The sequence below is a fragment of the Papio anubis genome, chromosome 15, assembly GCF_008728515.1.
Source record: "Papio anubis isolate 15944 chromosome 15, Panubis1.0, whole genome shotgun sequence".
Lineage (NCBI taxonomy): Eukaryota > Metazoa > Chordata > Mammalia > Primates > Cercopithecidae > Papio > Papio anubis.
In genome coordinates, this window is record NC_044990.1 from 43,882,146 (window position 1) to 43,891,387 (window position 9,242).

General features: G+C 36.7%; 1 long non-coding RNA gene across 1 annotated transcript in view; it reads right to left on the reverse strand.

Moving 5' to 3' along the window:
- LOC103879295 overlaps positions 1-8,658 on the reverse strand; it is a 31,288-nt gene extending 22,630 nt beyond the window's left edge. Inside the window, exon 1 of the long non-coding RNA XR_639860.3 lies at positions 6,200-8,658. This is a non-coding gene — a long non-coding RNA (uncharacterized LOC103879295). The remainder of the gene's footprint in view (positions 1-6,199) is intronic.
- Positions 8,659-9,242: the final 584 nt, after the last annotated feature.

Here is a 9,242-nt window from a genome sequence, read left to right on the forward strand (position 1 = left end):
TTCAGTTCTGAATAATCACTTTCCTGAAATTGATCTTTTACTTTTTTTTTCCTCTAATATTTTCAAAAAGAAGGGAGAGTGCCAACTCATTAAGAATATCTAAATACTTTTATTTTTCAGGCACTGAAAACGCTTGGATATCATACAGACAGTTTCATTATCTTCTGTTTAGAGGCACTCTGAATGTGAATTGCATCTGAGTCAGTCTATCCTTCCAGGGATTGAATTAGTTTTCCTCACACTCTCAGAGGAGGCAATGAATAACACAAGTTACATGTCAGGAGCATTCCCCGGAGATGATGATTTTGATTCAACATCCTACTGTTTAAAAAATATAGCAATATAATTGTAATATGCTACTGGGCATATATTCTGATGGCAGTTACCACTTTGAAAAGGATCAGATTAAAATGTCTTTATTAGAGGTCAAAATCAGCTACAGAAATTTATTCTAACCAAATAAATAATCTTATTTAGACATTTAGGTATGAAATTTATTACATTGGATCATTCTTGATAAAACTGCCTCGCAGCAAGTACACAAGATAAAAATAAATACACAAATACACAAATGAATGAATCTTCCCTGCGTCCTTCCTATTCAAAGACGACATTACTGTCAGTGATTGCTATTTGTGTGTGTGGGTGAAGCGGAAGAGACCAATCTGTAACCTCTAGTCCCTTCCACACTGTGCACAGATGGAGATTGTTCTTTGATTTGCAGCTGCTATTTGCAGAGCTTGTCACTGTTTGCAATTCTGTTACTTGGGCTCAACTTAGGCCAGAATCCTCCAGCCTGAAAACCCCTTAGTTCCTGATTGCAATAAGCCTGTTTGTTCTCAAGGTAGACTCTCATGAGAAATTACTGGAAAGTCTTTTCAGTGCATAGTTTTGTGTTGCCTTCTTCTGTCCCTTTTCACCTACTATCCTATGATTGGTGGAACAAGTTGCTCTGAGTAATTTTAACACTCATCTATGATTTTTTTTTCAAGTCATGATCCTTCCATACTGGTGTCCTCATTGCACTGTTAGGAAATAAATCTTTTGTTTATATTAAAAACAAGAAATTGTTAGTGATGACACACCCTGTCCTGGACTGAATTTGTTTGTTTGTTGTTTAAACAGCATTCATCAAGGGACTCCAATAAAATAGTCCAAAAAAAAAAAAAAAAAAAAAGTCGTGGTGGGGGCGTATAGTATGCATTGTGTTTCCAGGTTACATTCGTTCAGTAACATTATTAGAGTTTCTATTATTTACAAGACAGTTTGATAAATGCTGGGCCTATGAAAAGGTATAAGGAATAGCCCCCTTCCTGATTTACTGACATCCTACTAGGGAAGAAAAATCTATAACAAAAGAATTTCAAAACCATGGGATAATACTGTATAAATTAAGAGAGTTGAGTGAGTAAGTTTTCTGGTAGAATCCAGATGACTTTAAGAAGCACATGCAGGACTGCCATCAAATTGTGCAAATGTTTGTCAATATCTGTAGAATGTGCAACATGAGCCCTAATGCAAACTACGGAGATGATAATAGTATGCTAATATAGGTACATATATTATAACAAATGTACAACTCTGGTGTGAATATTGAAGGTCATGGAGGCTGTATGCATGTTGGGGCAGGAATATCTGAGAAATCTTTTTACCTTCTGCTGAACTTTTGCTATGAACCTAAAACGGTTCTAAGACAAAAAGACTGCCAACAAAAAACACACAGTAAAGGCACTTTAGGCTTAAAGAAAAACAGAAATGTATGCAAAATACAAACAAAAGTGAACAAACCTAGCAAGTTAGGGGAATAATAAACAGTGTAACCATTTAAAAGAATATATATTAATTCTACTTTCTACCAGTTAGTTTAACTTATCATTTGAGACTTTGCTATCATTTTACAACCTAGTTTGGGTTTACTTGAATTGGTTTTTATTTTCTAATTAAATTTTATGCAACTGGAGAATATGAAAACTAAGTCCTAGAAACCTGTATAATTTTGGCACCTGTGAATTATTGAAAACTGTTTTGGCTATATATAATTTTTCTCTCCTAGTTCATTATGTGGCAATATGTTAATTTTGTTCTGTTCTGTCTTATTATTTTCTAAAACGGCCCAAATGCAAAACACAAACTAAACACAAATTAACTGTAAAATAATCAAATATAAGACTAACTTAGATACCTAGAAATAGTGCAAAATACAAAGGCTAAAGTTTAAAACAAATAAGGAGTAAGTCCTAACAAAAGAGAAGAGATGAAATAATAAATTTATATTAAAAATAAAATTCTGAAGTGTTTTTTTTGTTTTTGTTTGTTTTTTTTTTTTTTTTTTTTTTTTTTTTTTGAGACGGAGTCTGGCTCTGTCGCCCGGGCTGGAGTGCAGTGGCCGGATCTCAGCTCACTGCAAGCTCCGCCCCCCGGGTTTACGCCATTCTCCTGCCTCAGCCTCCCGAGTAGCTGGGACTACAGGCGCCCGCCGCCTCGCCCGGCTAGTTTTTTGTATTTTTTAGTAGAGACGGGGTTTCACCGTGTTCGCCAGGATGGTCTCGATCTCCTGACCTCGTGATCCGCCCGTCTCGGCCTCCCAAAGTGCTGGGATTACAGGCTTGAGCCACCGCGCCCGGCGTGTTGTTTTGATTTAAAAGGCATTTTGAAAAGTTATCTTCTTTCTGCCAAGAACCTCAAAGAGGCCAACATTAAAAAAGACAGCCAAAGAATCTAAAAGCCAGTGTATGGGAATATAGTCCCTACTCTCATGAGTAAGCCTGTTACACAAGTCCATTTCTATGTATTCATTTCACCCATGTATTGTGTGCCAGATTGAGAAAACAAACAAACAAATATTTCGTTGGTCCTGGATATTGTTTTTAAATTGCATTATTTAAATTTCTTGGAGTCCAACAGAATTTACCCAAGGTCCACATAAAAAAATGGGGACACTGAGCAATTCTAGTCCCCTACCTCACTTTGACCAATACAGCTCTGGTCTTTTCTCTCATATGTTTGGATTTGTATGTGAGGTGCTGGTGAACAATAGCAAGACAAAAAATTAATGGAAAAAATATTGGAAGGAAAGAAAAGAAAACTGTTAGGGGAGTAGAAAGAAAAAAAGGGAAACAAAAGAAAAAGAGAAGTAGATAAGAAAAGAAAAAAAAATCCCCTATGAAAGCATAACACATTTAACATGCATTCATTTTCCTAGATAGACTCCTAGGGTATGTTACTGATTGTGCTTCATATAGCCATTGAGCCCTTTAGTTGCTCTATCTTGTTGATCATTTTCAGTAACTATTATTATTATTTATTATTTTATCCTACCTACCCAATGGTGTTATGGAAGACAAATCCACCAGCACAAAGCTCTGGTATGACATTGTTATGAAGGTTAGTAAAGAGGCAGCAATGCCACAGACGGGCTTCAGGGACTAAGTATTGTTTATAACACTTGTAGCTGCCTTGTGCTCTTCGGATAGCACAGACAGTCTGGGAAAGCAGTACTGACAGCACACATTTGCCTGCCAAGAAGGCTGGGAGGTAATGATTTAAGACTCTTATAAATCTCAGAAATGCCTGAAGGCCTTAGTGGTTTGTAAAAGCAATACTGGTAAAGAACCAAGTATCAATGTTGCTTGCAGCAATACAATTTTAATGTCATTTTTAATATTTAGATTTATGACAAGACTCCTAAAATAGCAAACTAGCAAAATCATGAATTGCAATGTGAGTTAAACAGTATTATGAAGTTCATTCGTTTCATCTCTTCATGTTTTATTTATTAATTTACAAGGTGATGAAGATGTAGTTATGAGTTGAAGACAAGCACTCTCTTCCTTTTATAGCATATGATTTGGTAAGAAAGACAGACAAGATGACGGAAAGACAGATATTAGTACTGTCATCAGTGTTCAAAAACACAGAATCTGAACAGGGAGATCTAATTCTTCCTGGAGAAGGAGTGGTGTATAGGGAAAGCTGTTGGGAGTGACATTTAACCTGTGGTCTAAAGAATACACGAGAGTTAGATTATATAATAGGGCATAGGGATAAGCACTATAATTAGAGGAAAGTGTATACACAAAAGTTTTGCATAATGACTGAGCTTTTGAGGGAGCTGAAAGAAAGTGAGTAAACATGGTTGCAGCTGAGAGTATGAGAGAGAAAGTAGTCTCAGATGAGGGTGGGTCTTAGAGACAATCTGTGCATGACCTTGCTGGCTCTGCTAATTCCTCAAGTTCCATATTAAGTATAATGGATAGCAATGGAAGGTGTTCCACAAAATGCTGCATGCGGAACCATAACCCTATATGGGATTTTGTGAAAATGTTTAAGTTTCAAATTTTGGTGGGACACAGTCCTATAGGCAAAAAGGCTTGAGACCACATGGCCTCTCTCTGTATGGGAAAAGATACTCTTCGGAGGGAGGTGGAAGGCATATGGATTAGTCAGATGGAAGCAAGCTGGATTTCAGCCATGCCACCATTAGAGATGGTATATTTATTTCAGTGTTTGAACTGCACAACTGTACATAGCAGTTACCAACATGATCCAATGGTCTGCTTCAAGATCACTCTTTAGAAAGAGCAAGATGTGGAAAGAAGTAAATCAAACCTAACAGTGTTAGAGAAATTCAGGAAAAAATAAGTTGCCAGCTTACACCAACTAGGATGCTAGTGGTAGTAATTCAGATAAATAGAAGAAAGGATCTTTTGAAGGTACAATTAACGTTAAAATTAAGACTCCATACAGAGTTATAGACAACCCTATTCTGAAAAATAGGAGAATAGTTTGACCTAAATCATGTTAATAAACATGTAATAAGTGAAAGGAGAAGATTAAACATTCAACCCTGTTATAGTAAATAGGTTTTAATAAGATCTGCACTTTTGGCCGGGCGCGGTGGCTCAAGCCTGTAATCCCAGCACTTTGGGAGGCCGAGACAGGTGGATCACGAGGTCAGGAGATCGAGACCATCCTGGCTAACCTGGTGAAACCCCGTCTCTACTAAAAAATACACAAAAATAGCCGGGCAAGATGGCAGGCGCCTGTAGTCCCAGCTACTCGGGAGGCTGAGGCAGGAGAATGGCGTGGACCCGGGAGGCGGAGCTTGCAGTGAGCTGAGATCCGGCCACTGCACTCCAGCCTGGGCGACAGAGCAAGACTCCGTCTCAAAAAAAAAAAAAAAAGATCTGCACTTTTAAGGACTTCCTGAGTAATAGACAGTACCTTAAGTCCTTTATATGTACCACTGCAATAATCCTGCTAATACTATGAGATCGATAATGAAGATGATCAGAATAATACATCTCACATGTAGCACATAAAGAATTTTGTCAGTATCCCAATTTTTTGACATTTTGACTCATATTACAATCCTAAAGTTTGGGTTAAAAGGTGTGAGCAGTTTTCAAGAAAGATAATTAAGGCTCAGAAAAGCGAGGTGGGCACTTTGAGAGGCAGAGATTGAAGGATCACTTGAGTCCAGGACTTCAAGACCAGCCTGGGCAACAGGCCAAGCCTCATCTCTACAATAAAGACAAAAATTAGCTGAGCATGGTGGCATGTGCCTATAGTCCCAGCTACTTAGGAGACTGAGGTGGGAGAATCTCTTGAGTTTGGGGGAGTCAAGAGAGGTCAACCTGCAGTGAGTCATGGTTATACCACTACACTCCAGTCTGGGTGGCAGAACTAAAACCTGTCTCAATTTAAAAACAAACAAACAATAACCACCAAAAAAAAAAAAAAAAAATAGAAAGCAAGAAAGAAAAGCTGAGTGGCTCACATCAGATCTCTCTTATTGAATAGGAGTCTTTAGATCAGATTCCAAGAAAATTATTCCAAATCTACCTTTAAGAGAAGAGTCCTATTTTTACAAGAAATGAATAACTGAGACACAGGACCATTAGTAATAATTAATATCAGATAACTTTTCAGGCACAGGAAACCTGAGAAAAACAGATGCACTTAGAATGTGAAGAATAATGACAACGAAGAGAGGGTAAAGGCAAACAATGCCCTCACCGTTTTTTTTTTTTTTTTTTTTTTTTTTAGCTGTGTTCTTTAAAACTGATAAGACATATTCATGATGATTTATAATGAATATAAATATTATTTATAAATAATCTTTCCCATTTTCTAGAGTAACAATATTGATGTTGAGGGTAGTCTAAATAACAATTATGGGAGATATATTCAGGTTTACCTCAAGTTAATTATCTGTAGTTAATGTCAATTTCATCTTATTTTTTAGGATTAGGAAATTTATTTCCTATCTCCTTGTTGATTAAACTGAACAATTTCAAGATGACTCCAAGTCCCTCTTTTACTCTTCCTGAGTTGTTCAGTAGCACTCGTATCAACTAGGTTCTTGTTTGATCTCTTTGTGATGAAAATATGAGAGGAACCAAGCGCAAAGATGTGAGCAGAAAGTCACAGGAAGCAAAGCACTCACAAGATGTTTCAATAACAAAACATTTCAGAAGTAAGAAAAAGGTCAGAGACAAGTATTTCTTAGTGTTATGAGAAAGAACTGTAAAAAGTTGCCATGGGAAAAGATCTTTTCAATTCACAATTTAGAAGGGAGATTTCCACAGCGTTCTTCTCATCGTGCCCATGAATTGCTCCTGGTATCAATAACATTCTCTGAAAATTAGGTTCTGAGTTCTGTAGGTGACCCCAGGATACCAAAGGGTTACAGCTGCCAAGGAGAGTGGTTTGGTCTTAAAATTATTAGAAGGAATATTAGAAAGATTATAGAAACCAATAAAAAAAGGTACACCAACCCACACAAATATAGTCACCTGATCCATGACAAAGGCGCAAAGGTAATACAATGGAGAAGGATACTCTTTCCAACAAACGACGTTGCAGCAACTTGACATCCACATACAAAAAACAAAAGTGAATCTAGATAGAGGTGTTATACTCTTCACAAATTAACTAAAAATGATTCATAGACCTAGATGTAAAATGCAGGATTATAAAACTCCTAGAAGATAACATCAGGAAAATCTAGATAACCTTGGGTTTGGCAATGCCTTTTTAGATATAACACCAAAGGCACAATCCATGAAATAAATAATTGATTAGCCAGAATTCATAAAAATTAACAACTTCTGCTGTGTAAAAGACATGGTAAAGAGAATATGAAGCAAAGCCACAGAACTGGGTAAAAATATCTGCAAAACCCATACCTGTTAAAAGACTGTTATCTAAAATATATAAAAAGCTCATAAAACTCAAGTAGAAAAAGAGCAATCCAAAATTTAAAAATGGACAAAAGATCTAAACAGATATCTCACCAAAGAAGATATACAGATGGCATGTAACTATATAAAAAGATGCTCAGTATCAAATGTCACCAAGGAAATGCAAATTGAAACACCAATGATATATCACTATCCACCTATTTGAATGCCCCAAACCTGGAGCTCTAACAACATCACATGTTGTTGAAAATGTTGAACAACAGGAATTCTCATTCACTGCTGGTGGGAATACAAAATTGTTTAGCTACTTTGGAATACATTTTGAAAGTCTGTAAAGCTGTTTCCACAAGATCCAGCAATCAGGGATTGCTTAGTATTTACCTAAACGAGTTGAAAGCATATGCCCACACAAAAACCTGCACACCCATGCATAGCAGATTTATTCATAACTCTATGAACTTGGAAACAAACAAGATGTTCTTTAGTAGGTGAATAGATAAACAAACTCTGGTACATCCAGACAATGGAATATTATTCAGTACTAAAATGATTTAAGTTACCAAGCCATGATAGATATGGAGTAACCTTAGATGCACATCACTAAGTGAAGAAAGCCAATCTGAAAAGGCTACACACTAGATGATTCCAACTATATTCTAGAAAAGGCAAAACTGTGAAGACAGTAAAAAGATCGGGGTTGCCAGGGATTAAGAGAGAAAGAGGGATGAATAGGTGGAGAAGATTTTAGTGCAGTGAACAGGAAGCAGTATAACCATTTAAAAGAATAACTATACGTACTGGGAGATGAAGAAACTCTTGTGACTCACTTTATTGCAATATTTGCTTTATTGTGATGGTCTGGAACTGAAACCACAATGTCTCCAAAGAATGGCTTATTTTTAGTTTTCTTTCACTTAACAAGGGGTATCAGGCATATGTAATATTTTGAAACTAAGTTTTTTATTTGTATTATGTTGCTGACATCAACCATCGACTTGGATTCATCTTTAACTGTTGTGTAATACGGCACTGTCTGAACATACTGTTACAATGTATTCCATGAGTGTTGGATCCCTTGATGAACACTTGAGTTGTTTCCAAGCTTTTGTTACAGTGAAAATTAGTGACATAACATTTCTGAACCAGTATTTGATTGTATAAGTGCAAGAGACCCTCCTAGACATTCCTAGAAATAAATTTTCTGTGTCCAAAAACATGAGAATAATCAACTTAAAATATAGTGCCAAACTGTTTCAGTGATAGATAACTAACTCTCCAACTGGTAATATGTAAGAGATTCCACAGATTTTCACTACCTCTAAAACTTGATATTGTGAAATCTAAATGTTGCCAATGTAACAAGAATAAGACAGAAAATTATAGTGGTTTTGATGTTGATGTCACTGCTTACAATGAAGTTATTAATAAATTTCTTATTTTGTGTGGTGACCTATGTAAATGTAAAATGCCTGTTCATGATTTTTGTCCATTTTTTCTGTTACTTTTATTTGCATTTCTCATTATTTTTTCCATTTGCAAACACACACACACACACGGAAAACCTTAGGAACCGAGCATGGTGGCTCATGTTATCCCCACATGTTGGGAGGCTGAGTCGGGTGGATCACCTGAGCTCAGGAGTTTGAGACCAACCTGAGCAACATGGTGAAACCCCACTTCTACAAAAAGGACAAAAAGGACAAAAATAAATAAAATAAAATAAAATAACATAAAATGAAATAAAATAAAATAATACCAGGTGCAGTGGTGTGCACCTGTAGCCCCAGCTGCTCAGGAGGCTGAGGCAGAAGAATTGCTTGAACCCAGGAGGTGGAGTTTGCAGTGAGTAGAGATGGCCACTGCACTCCAGCCTGGGTGACAGAGTAGGACCTGTTTAAAAAAAAAATGGGGATGGCACTGAATCTATAAATTACCTTGGGCAGTATGGCCATTTTCACGATATTGATTCTTCCTATCCATGAACATGGTATGTTCTTCCATTTGTTTGTGTCCTCTTTTATTTCACTGAGCAGTGGT